Source organism: Callorhinus ursinus, unplaced genomic scaffold (genome assembly GCF_003265705.2).
Source record: "Callorhinus ursinus isolate GAN/ISIS: 27379988/994484 unplaced genomic scaffold, GSC_fseal_2.0 scaffold20, whole genome shotgun sequence".
Lineage (NCBI taxonomy): Eukaryota > Metazoa > Chordata > Mammalia > Carnivora > Otariidae > Callorhinus > Callorhinus ursinus.
Window position 1 is genome coordinate 17359299 of NW_027397082.1, and position 12350 is coordinate 17371648.

The 12350-nt window shown below is 42.9% G+C and overlaps 1 protein-coding gene across 1 annotated transcript in view; it reads left to right on the forward strand.

Annotated features, from left to right (window-relative positions):
* NT5C2 (5'-nucleotidase, cytosolic II) overlaps nucleotides 1–12350 on the forward strand; it is a 138594-nt gene that overhangs the window by 15968 nt on the left and 110276 nt on the right. The window lies entirely within an intron of this gene.

Consider the following 12350-nt stretch of genomic DNA (forward strand, 5'->3'; position numbering starts at 1 on the left):
ATTGGGGGAGGGGCTCTTGGGTGGCTCGGTCCCTTAAGCCCAGACTCTTGATTTTGGCTCAGGTCATGATCTTAGAGTTGTGAGATGCCAGCCCTGTGTGGGGCTCAGTGCTGGGTGTGGAGCCTGTTAAGATTCTCTCTCTGGCCCTCCTCTCTCTCTCTCTCCCCGCCTCCCCTCTTAAAAAACAAAACAAAAAAGAATTGGGGGAGAGGGCTCCAGGGAGGCCTTCTGGAGGAGGCAATATTTAAGTGGGTCTGAAGATTTAGTGTTTGGATGAGCCACCAGTGGGGAAGTGTAACAGCATGAGCAAAAGTGGTAAGAGAAAGGAGTATGGAAAGGAGACCAGCCCTTTTGGAATGGAGAGTGGAACAGGGGGAATGTCTGGGGATAATGTGTGTGTTTAGGGGAGACGGAAAAGCCCCTTGGGCATGGAACCTTGGGTTTCCCTCGAGTTCCCAGTCTGCCCCTGATCTTACCCAGTCAGCCCTAAGAGTACCCGTGAGGCCAGAGATGCTGCACCTTTCTTGGATACCACCAGGGGACAGTATGACCCAACAACTCAGAACTTCCCTGGTTCCTTTAGAACTTTTTCTGAGTTCCTATTTTGTGCCAGGAGCTGAGCAAGGAGCTTAAAAGTAATCTATCCACCAATCTAAAGACCATATGTTTGTGGAGCGCTTTGCATGGAGGTTGCAACATACTTTTCCCTCAATGATCTCTCCTGATACTAACCACAACACTGTGTGGTCTCCATATCTTTGTCTCATCTGCAGGGAGGAACTGGTGTTTAGAGATTTACGTGAATTATTCAAGTTCAAATAGAGAGTGAGGGAATCTGAATTTGAACCCAGGGTTGTAATCTCCATCCCATAGTTAAGGAGATAGGAACATAAAAATATTTAGTGTAAGGGATATGTGAGTAGTTATTAAAAGATGATGGCAGAATTTAAGTTTGAGAAGATGAAAAAGTTCTGGAGATGGTTGGTGGTGATGGTTGCACAACAGTGTGAATATGCTTAATGTCACTGAGCTGTACACTTAAAGTGATTAAAATGGTAAATTTTATGTATATGTTACACAATTTAAAAATGGCAACTTCTGGGGCCCCTGGGTGGCTCAGTCAGTTAAGCATCAAATCCTTGGTTTCAGCTCAGGTCATGATCTCAGGGTTGTGAGATCGAGCCCCACGTGGGGCTTAGCGTGGAGTCTGCTTGGTATTCTCTCTCTTTCTCCCTCTTCCTCTGCCCCACCCCCACTCCCAGCCCTGCTCTGGCTCACTCTCCCTCTCTAAAACAAATAAATAAAATCTTTAAAAATGGCCACTACTAACAAAAAAACAAAAAACAAACAACAAAAGAACCAAGACAATGTTAAATTATCTAAACCAAGAGAAACCAGGAGTTTAATAAAGGGATATAAAAGGAAAAAAACCTAAAACCCCCCCAAACCAAATAAAAATGGTAACTACTATATAACATTTATTAATAGCAATAGTAAGTTTTAATTTATTTAATTAATTTTTTTAAAAGATTTTATTTATTTATTTGACAGAGAGAGAGAAAACACACAAGCAGGGGGAGAGGCAGAGGGAGAGGGAGAAGCAGACTCCCTGCTGAGCCGGGAGCCTGACGTGGGGCTCCATCCTAGGACCCTGAGATCACAATCTGAGCTGAGGCAGACGCTTAACTGACTGAGCCACCCAGGCGCCCCTATTCGTAGCTGTTTTTAAAGCATTTATGAATTTTTAAATTATCTAATTGAATTCTCACAACTACCAGTTGAGGTAGGTACTATTATTATTCCCATTTAACAAGTCGTTTGGGGGCATCTGGGTGGCTCAGTTGGTTAAGCGTCTACCTTCAGCTCAGGTCATGATCCCAGGATCCTGGGATCGAGCCCTGCATCAGGCTCCCTGCCCAGCAAGGAACCTACTTCTCCCTCTCTCTCTCTGCAGTGCCCCTGCTTATGCTCTCTCTCTCTGTCTGTCAAATAAATAAATAAAATCTTTAAAAAAGACAAAAACCTAACAAGTCGTTTCGTCCTTTGGTCTGTCCTCACTCCCCACTCCCCAGCCCCAGCAACTACAGTCTAGGCTGTGATCTGCACCTGATTGACCCCTGGTTGACCTACACTATGAAGTGCAATGTACTGGGAGGACCGCGGTCTCTGGAGCTGACTGACCTGGAGCTGATAGGGACTCTGCAGCTTTACCAGCTGAATGTTCTTGGTCAAGTTACTTAATCTCTCTGAGCCTCAGTTTTTTCATTTGTGAAGTAAAGATAATAGTACCTATGTCATAGGGTTGTTGTGATGAGCAAATAAGCGCTCAGAAAGTAATAAATTAAATGGATGGGTTCTTCTTAAGAGTCCCTGAAGCAGCTCCTGGACCTCCTGGGGTGTTGGAGGGAGAAGTCAAGAAGCAGAGGATATTCAGCCTGGTCAGCTCAGCTCAGGGAATGATAGGACTGGCTAAAGTTCTTTGAGTCCAACTCCATCATTTTATAGAAGAAGCTGAAGCTCAAGAAAGGGAGTAGTTTTGTGTCAGGTCACCCCTTGGTGCCAGTCAACCAGGAAGTTACCCCGAGAAGCCGTGTGGTATGGTGAGAGCCTTTCCGGGAGCCAGGCCTGGGCAGTGAAGGGAGCTTCCCGTCAGCCAGCCAGGGACCCCTCCCAGGGAAACAGGTTGTCTGCCATCACGTCCCTTCCAGCCTTAGATCTGTCCCAATAGCTGCTCACCTTTCCTCTTTTGCTGCAGAGTGGCCAAGAGGATTATGAAACTAGGCAATCAGCCGCTTATCCTAGCTTCCAGAGCAAAGAATAAGAGGAGGGAGGCAGGGGGAGGGGTCCTGGGCACCCAGCCCTAGAAGTATCTTTGGTTAATATTTATTTTTTCTCCTCGCTTGGCCTGGAAACCACAGGGAAGCCAAGCAGCAGCTTGTGAAGCAAGATCCCAGGGGCTCTGAGAAGCTCGTTCCTGTGAGAGATGACTCAGCACAAGCCTCAGCACTGCAGGGAGCGTCCCCAGCCTGGATTCGGTGTAGGCCCGTGCGCAGTTATGTGGGCCACCGCGGCTGTTACTGCTCTCTGCTCAGGGGTGATTTTTGTCCCCTAGGAGCCTGAGGATGTCCTGGCAGCCCGCTGCTAATGAGTGGGCCATAGTATCAGGGTCCTGGTTGTGGTTTGATCTCTGAATAATGCACGTTCCCATGAAGAAACCCCTCATGTCTTGCCTGGATGTAGCCACCCTCCTTCTCTCCAGGTTCTTGTCAGCACTGCCTCCAGGTTGGGCTTTCTAAAATAGATGGCACTAGGGCACTCCCACTGCCTATAAAGTTGAGGTCCAAACTCCTTTAGCACAGTGTGGTCCTGACCAAAATCTCTGCCTCATCCCCAGCCCTTCTCCTTCCTCCCACCATGCACTTTATACTCTAGCCCAGGGTTTCTCAGTGCGATCTATGGACCACCTTCTTCAGAATTACTGAGGATACTTGTTTTAAAATTCACATTCTGGGGCGTCTGGGTGGCTCAGTCGTTAAGCGTCTGCCTTTGGCTCAGGTCATGATCCCGGGGTCCTGGGATCGAGCCCCGCATCGGGCTCCCTGCTCAGCAGGAAGCCTGCTTCTCCTTCTCCTCCCAGCTCGTGCTCTCTCTCACTATCTCTGTCTGTCTCTCTCTCAAACAAATAAATAAAATCTTTAAAAAGATAAAAATAAAATTCACATTCCTAGGACCACCAAATGAGTTGCTCTTGGAGCCTGGGAAGCTGCATTTTAATTACACTGAGGCTGATTCTTGTGCAGACTGCCCTGTGCAGAACTATTGCTCTGCCAAACCAGATTAGCTTCCTGACTCTTTAGGCCCTCAGTGCCCTTTCTCCTGCTGTTCCTCTTCTTAGAATGTCCTTCCTATACTTCCTAGCCTGGGACATTGCTCCTTCTTTAAGGTTCATCTCATATATCAGCTCTTCTGTACTGCTTCCCCCCAAATCTAGGTTCCTTTTTTTGTGTTTACATAATCCCCCTGCACTTTCTACCTACCTCTGCTCTAGAATTTTCGTATTGGGTCAGGTTGGGGCCTGTACTTGTTTGTAAGCTCCATAAAGATCACCGATGACTCATTTTTGCATTCCCAGGGCTTAACCAAAGTACCTGGCAGAAAGAAGTCATGTTTGTTGAATGCATGCATGCGTGCATGAATGAATGAATGAATGAATGAATGAATGAATGAGTAGTTGGAGACCAGGCCTTTGTCTAATTCAGAAAGGTAGATTTAGGGGCACCTGGGTGGCTCAGTTGATTAGGCGACTGCCTTAGGCTCAGGTCATGATCCCGGAGTCCTGGGATGGAGCCCCACATCTGGCTTCTTGCTCAGTAGGGAGCCTGCTTCTCCCTCTCCCTCTACCTGCTACTCCATCTGCCTGTGCTCTGTCAAATAAATAAATAAACATTTTTTTTAAAAGATTTTATTTATTTATTTGAGAGAGAGAGAATGAGAGATAGAGAGCACGAGAGGGAAGAGGGTCAGAGGGAGAAGCAGACTCCCTGCTGAGCAGGGAGCCCGATGTGGGACTCGATCCCGGGACTCCAGGATCATGACCTGAGCCGAAGGCAGCCGCTTAACCAACTGAGCCACCCAGGCGCCCCTATAAATAAACATTCTTAAAAAAAAAAAAAAAGAAAGGTAGATTTAACCCATTTTGTAGCTGACAGAGCCGGGATTTGTCATGTAGATTCCTGCTTCACAGTTTCAGTCTGTTACTGGGCCTAAATGTTCAGTCTACCCTGGTCGAAGCTATCGATTTACATTTTGGCAAGAGGTAGTTAGATTAGCCATAACTTAGGTCTTGGAATTATTTTCTTAAATCCTTACGTGTGATTCCGTGTCAAGCTGAGGAATTGCGTTCTCCTGATCTCTTTGAGAATAGAACCCACCAGGCTTTTTTTCCATCTCAGATCTCTTCCTGAGGATAATCCATCTCATAATTCTTGACCTTTTAACTCCAGTGTCACAACTGCCGCCTCAGTGAGGCACACCCTGGACATTGTCAGGACTGATCCAACTCAGAAATGCTCACATACAGGTCTCTTGCCAGAATTCATTGCCATCAGTTTCCTCATCTGCCCCACTCCCAGTTCACCTGGTCTCTGGCTGATATCATGGTTCCCTGGATCTCTGTTCCCAGCCCCAGCCCATGAGCGACCTCCCTACTTCTCCCCCTTCGACAAAGTGGCGCCCCCCTTCTCCTCAGCACCATCTGCACCGTCAGCACTGCCTCCCTTTCCTCCACCCTCAGTCTCTCCTCTGGCTCTTCCCCACTACACACACACACACACACACACACACTACACACACACACTATACACACACACACACTACACACACACACACACAGAGTCAGGCTTCTTTCGCCTTTATGGCTGTCTACTTCTAGCTACTAGACTGTTCAGATTCTGGGAACAATCCAAGGGGAGGGGGTTTCCTCACTCCACCAAGCAATTCATGGACACCAGCGGGTGTCCTACATTTCAACTCAATTCTGATGGGGTCTATGCAGAGACAGCATCAGATGCCATAGGTTAAGGGCTCAGCCTCACAAGACTGACTCCCCCCACCCCCCAGCTTCAGATGAGATTCACCAGTCCAGGTTGCTACCTGTGCTTCTGACTGGCTGGCTATAGATCAGAGGTTCCCACAAATCCCCTCCTTCCTCCGGTTTGATTAATTTGCTAAAGCGGCATACAGAATTCAGAGAAAGGTTTAACTTGCTAGATTACCAGTTTATTATAAAAGGGTATAACTTAGGAACAACCAGATGGAAGAGAGGCATAGGGCAAGGCGTGGAGAAAGGGAGTGAGGAGCTTCTCTGCCCTCTTTGAGGGTGTCCCCATGTTCCCCTTGACATGTTCGCTAACCTGGAAGCTCTCTGAACCCCATCCTTTTGGGTTTTTATGAAGGCTTGAGTATGTAGGCACAATTGATTCATCACCGTCTGTTGGTGATTGATTCAAACTGCAGCCCCCTTCTCTACCTCAGGGGTCAGTGGGGTGGGACTGAAAGTTCCACCCTGAATATCACAAGGTTGGTTCTCCTGGCAACCAGCCCGCAGTTAAGTGCGGTCCAAAAGTCACCTCGTTAACATAACAAAGGACACTTATTCCAGGGGTTTTAAGACCTCTGTGCCAGAAAGGGGACAAAGACCAAATACATATATCTTATGTATCACAATATCACGCCAGTCTTTCAAGTTACCTTCACAGCATATCTTGTCAAAGAGTAGGCCCTACTTGCTACCCACTGACGCCCAACCCCATTTTTGTCCCTACCACTCCAGTGGTTTTTCCCAGGGCCACAGCAATCTCCTAATTGCAAAACCCAAGGAGGGGCTTCAGTTGCTGTTTTGCTTGCACTTTGTGTGGCATTTGACCGTATGAGCCACTATGTTCTTCTTGAATCTCTGTTCTTCCTTGGTTTGCAAAGCATTCTACCTGCTATTTCCTTTATGGTGTCCTCTTCCCATTCTCAACTGTCAATAGTCTATACTTTTTCTTGATTAGCCCCTAATTTAGCCTGTGGGTTTTTGGGGGTCTTTTTAATTGAAGTATAGTTGACACACAGTGTTACATTAGTTTCAGGTGTAATTATCTTCTTTTTTTTTGCTCCCTCTGATATAGCTCATATAATCTAAAGCTTACCACTTGTTATGCAAGACATCTGATATATCTGAGCCTTTAGAAAAATAAGAGTTGCCATGAAAAATACAACTCATGCACATGAAGGGCCCAGCAAAGTGCCTGCCATGGAGTAGAGGCTCTCTAAATGGTAGTACTTTGTATTCTTATTGCTAATAACAAAATAATATCTTCATCTCTACCCCCCCATAGGTTTATATTTGACTTTATTATTGTTTTGTAAACTTTTTATTATGGTGATTTTGAACAGCCCCTAAATTGGAATTGCATAATAAATCTCCATCTACCCATGACCCAGCCCCAACAGACATCAACCCATGGCCAACCCTGTCCCATTTGCCCCCATACTCTATAAATAAAGATAGAAACTTAAAAAAATAACCACAGTATTGTCATTACCATACTTTAAGAAACAATCCAATCTTTTGAGATCAGCTTGTCTATCTGATTCCCATGAATTCTTTTCTGGATATTCCCCAGGCACTTCAAACTCAACTTGTCCAAAACTGAATCCACCACCTTCTCAGAAACCTGTCTACTCCCCACCCCATCCCCAAACTGTGGTCCTAGTTTGATGATGGATACCACTGGTCATCAGTCCCTCAGGTGAGGACTTCGGGAGTAGCCTTTGGCTCCTTGTTCTTCACATCCCATCCAGCTACTCACCTAAAAATCTTTAGCATTTGTCCCCTATATCACCCCTGCCACTGTCATATGTTATCAGGTTCTTCTTGGGTCTTTGCTCCTAGATAGTAGCTATTTTTAACTGCTCTCCTCATTGAGTCTTTCACCCTCTAATCTATTGCCAATTATTTTTCTTCCAATAGTATTTTTATTGTGATAAAATGCACATAAATTTTACCAGTTTAACCTGTATAGTTCAGTGGCATCAAGTATATTCACATTGTTGTACAGTCATCACCACCATCCATCTCTAGAACATTTTCATCTTCCCAAACCAGAACTCCATACCCATTAAATAATAACTTTCCATTCCTCCTCCCCCAGCTCCTGGCAACCACCATTCTACTCTCTCTCCCTATGAACTTGAATACTCTAGGTACATCATATAAGTGGAGTCATAGAGTGTTTGTCTTTTTGTGACTATTCTGCTTAGCATAATAAGGTTCAATGTTCATCCATATTGTAGCATGTGGCAGAATTTCCTTCCTTTTTAAGGCTGAATAATATCCCCCTGTGTATATATACCACATTTTGTTGATCCACTCATCTGTCTCTTGGGTTACTTTTACCTTTCGACTATTATGAATAATGTGGCTATGAACATGAGTGTGTAGATACGTCTTCAAGACTCTGCTTTCAGTTCTTTTGGGGACATACCCAGAAGTGGAATTGCTGGATCATATAATTCTATTTTTAATTTTTTGAGGAATTGCCATTTTCCACAGCATCTGCAACATTTTACATTCCTTTTAGCAATACACAAGGGTTCCAGTATTTCTAGTCCTTTCCAACACTTGTTTTCTGTTTTTTCATTTTGTTCTGTTTTTATTTTAATTATAGCCATCCTACTGGCAGTGAGGTGATATTTCTTGTGCTTTTGATTTGCATTTCCCTAATGAGTAATTAAACATCTCTTCATGTACTTATCAGCCATTTCTTTATCTTCTTTGGAGAGATATCCAAGTCCTTTACCCATTTTTGAATTGGGTTGTTTGTTTTTTTGGTTGTGGAGTTTTAGGAGTTCTTTATATTCTGGATAGTAATGTCTTATCAGATATATGATTTGCAAATATTTTCTCCCATTTCATGGGTTGTCCTTTTACTCTTTAATAGTGTACCTTGATGCACAGACTTTTTTTATTGTTTTTTATTTTTAATTCCAGTTATATTAGTGTCAGGTGTACAATATAACGATTTAACAATTCTATTTATTTATTTATTTTTAGAGAGAGAGCTTGTGAGCAGAGAGAGAAGCAGAGGGAGAGGGAGAGAATCTCAAGCAGATTCCATGCTGGGTGCGGAGCCCCACATTGGGCTCAATCTCACGACCCTAAGATCATGACCTGAGCCGAAACCAAGAGTCAGACACTTAAAACACTGAGCCTCCAGGTGCCTTGATTCAACAATTCTATACATTACTCAGTGTTCATCATGATAAATGTACTCTTAATCCCCATCACCTGTTTTACCCATCTCCCCACCCAGCTCCTCTCTGGTAACCATCAGTTTGCTCTCTATACTTAAGGGTCTGTTTCTTGGTTTGTCTTTATGTCTTTTGTTTTGTTTTGTTTTAAAGATTCATTTATTTATTTTAGAGATAGGTGGGAAGAGGGGCAGAGGTAGAAAATCCTGAAGCAGACTTCCTGCTGAGTGGGGAGCCCGCTGTGCGGCTCAATCCTAGGACCCTGAGATCATGACCTGAGCCAAAATCAAGAGTCAGCCACTTAACTGACTGAGCCACCAAAGTGTCCCTCTCTGTCTTTTGTTTTTTCCTTTGTTCATTTGTTTTGTTTCTTAAATTCCATATATGAGTGAAATCATATGGTATTTGTCTTTCTTTGACTGACTTACTTTGCTTAGCATAATCTCTGTAGCTCTGCCCATGTCATAGCAAATGGCAAGATTTCATTCTTTATTATGATTGAATAATACTCCATTGTGTATATATACACCACATCTTCTTTATCCAGTCATGGATGGACACTTGGGCTGCTTCCCTAATTTAGCTATTGTAAATAATGCTGTAAACATCAGGGTGCATGTATCCCTTTGAACTAGTGTTTTTGTATTCTTTGGGTAAATACCCAGTAGTGCAATTGCTGGATTGTAGGGTATTTCTATTTTTAACTCTTTGAGGAAGCTCCATACTGTTTTTCACACTGACTGCACCAGTTTGCTTTGCCTCCAACAGTGCATGAAGGATCCTTTTTCTCCACATCCTTGCCAATACCTGTTGCTTCTTGTGTTTTTTATTTTAGCCATTCTGACACATGTGAGGTTATACCTCGTAGTTTTGATTTGCATTTCCCTGATGATGAGTGATGTTGAGAATCTTTTCATGTGTCTATTGGCCATCTGTTTGTCTTCTTTGGAGAAATGTCTGCTCATGTCTTTTGCCCATTTTTTAATTGGATTATTTGTTTTTTGGGTGTTGAGTTATATCAGTTCTTTATATATTGTAGATACTAACCCTTTATCGAACGTCATTTGCAAATATTTTCTCCCATTCAGTGGGTTGTCTTTTAGTTTTGTTGGTTATTTTTTTCACTGTGCAGAAACTTTTTATTTTGATGTAGTTCCAAAGTTTCTTTTTGCTTTCATTTCCCTTGCCTCAGAAGACCTATCTAGAAAAATGTTACTACAGCCAATGTCAGAAACATTACTGCCTGTCTTCCCTTCTAGGATTTTTTTATGGTTTTAGGTCTCATAGTTAGGTGTTTGTTTTTTGTTTTTTTTTTTTTAAAGATTTTATTTATTTATTTGAGAGAGAATGAGAGATAGAGAGCACGAGAGGGAAGAGGGTCAGAGGGAGAAGCAGACTCCCCGCTGAGCAGGGAGCCCAATGTGGGACTCGATCCCGGGACTCCAGGATCATGACCTGAGCCGAAGGCAGTCGCCCAACCAACTGAGCCACCCAGGCGCCCTTGTGTTTGTTTTTTTTTTTTAAGTAAGCTCTGTGCCCAGTGTGGGGCTCAAACTCACAGCCCTGAGATCAAAAGTCGCATTTCCTACCAACTGAGTCAGCCAGGCACTGTACACATTTAGGTCTTTAATCCACTTTGAATTTATGGTCTAAGAAAGTAGTCCAGTTCCATTCTTTTGAATGTAGCTTTCCAGTTTTCTGACACCATTTGTTGAAGACTTTTTCCCATTGCATATTCTTTCCTCCTTTGTCAAAGATTAATTGACCATATAATTGTGCGTTTATTTCTAGGTTTTCTATTCTGTTCCATTGATCTATGTGTCTATTTTTGTGCCAGGACCATACTGTTTTGATTAGTACTGCTTTGTAATATAGCTTAAAATCTGTGATTGTGATACCTCCAATTTTGTTTTCCTTTTTTCAAGATTGCTTTGGCTGTTCGGGATCTTTTGTGGTTCCATACAAATTTTAGGATTGTTCTAGTTCTGTGAAAAATGCTGTTGGTATTTGATAGGGATTGCACTAAATCTGTAGATTGCATTAAATCTGTAGTATGGGTATTTTATTTTATTTTTATTAACATATAATGTATTACTTGTTTCAGGGGTACAGGTCTGTGATTCATCAGTCTTACACAATACACAGTACTAGCCACAGCACATATACCCTCCCCAATATCCGTCACCAGCCACCCCATCCCTCCCACACGCCTCCACTCCAGCAATGTATCATGGACATTTTAGCAATATTGTTCTTCCAATCCATGAGCAGGGAACATCTTTCCATTTCTTTGTGTCATCTTCAATTTCTTTCATTAATGTTTTATAATTTTCAGAGTACAGGTCTTTCATCTCTTTGTTAAATTTATTCCTAGGTATTTTATTATTTTGGGTGCAATTGTAAATGGGATTGTTTTCTTACTTTCTCTTTCTGCTGCTTCATTATTAGTGTATAGAAATGCAACAGATTTCAGGGTGCCTGGCTGGCTCAGTTGGTGGAATTGGGATTGTGAGTTTGAGTCCCATATTGGATGTAGAGATTGCTTAAAAAAATAAAATCTTGGGTGCCTGGGTGGCTTAGTTGGTTAAGCGACTGCCTTTGGCTCAGGTCATGATCCTGGAGTCCCGGGATTGAGTCCCGCATCGGGCTCCCCGCTCAGCAAGGAGCCTGCTTCTCCCTCTAACCCTCCCCCCTCTCATGTACTCTCTCTCTCTCTCATTCTCACTCTCTCAAAATAAATAAATAAATATTTAAAAAAAAATAAAATCTTAAAAAAACAATGCAGCAGATTTCTGTGCATTGGTTTTGTATCCATTGACCTTACTAAAGGTCATTTATCAGTTCTAGTAGGTTTTTGGTGGAGTCCTTCTGGTTTTCTATATATAGTATCACGTCATTTGCCAATAGTGGAAGTTTTACTTCTTCCTTACCAACTGGGTGCCTTTTATTTCTTTTTGTTGTCTGACTGCTGTGATTAGGACTTCTAGTACAATGCTGAATAAAAGTGGTGAGAGTGGTCATCCTTCACTGTTTAATAGCATATTATATTTTTTTATGCTGGTAAAATGTTTTGAATTTTTAATCGAAGAACCGATTTGACTGGCAAAACTAAAAGCACTAACCAAAAAGTCAAACTTACACAAACCACAGAATAAAATAAGACCATTATTTGAGGGCACCTGGGTGGCTCAGTTGGTTAAGCGACTGCCTTCGGCTCAGGTCATGATCCTGGAGTCCCAGGATCGAGTCCCGCATCAGGCTCCCTGCTCAGCGGGGAGTCGGCTTCTCCCTCTGACCCTCTTCCCTCTCGTGCTCTCTATCTCTCATTCTCTCTCTCAGATAAATAAATAAAAAAATCTTTAAAAAAAAGACCATTATTTGAAATGGTCACTGTTTGTTCCCTAACAAAATATTTCCAAAAGCAATAGCTTTGTCAGGAATGAATGTTGATAAACATTTTAGGGCTCTTAAATCTATCTTAAAATGTATAAATGCATCAGGTATGTTTGATCAAAAATATCCTTAATGTAATCAATCCCTTATCACTTTTAGAC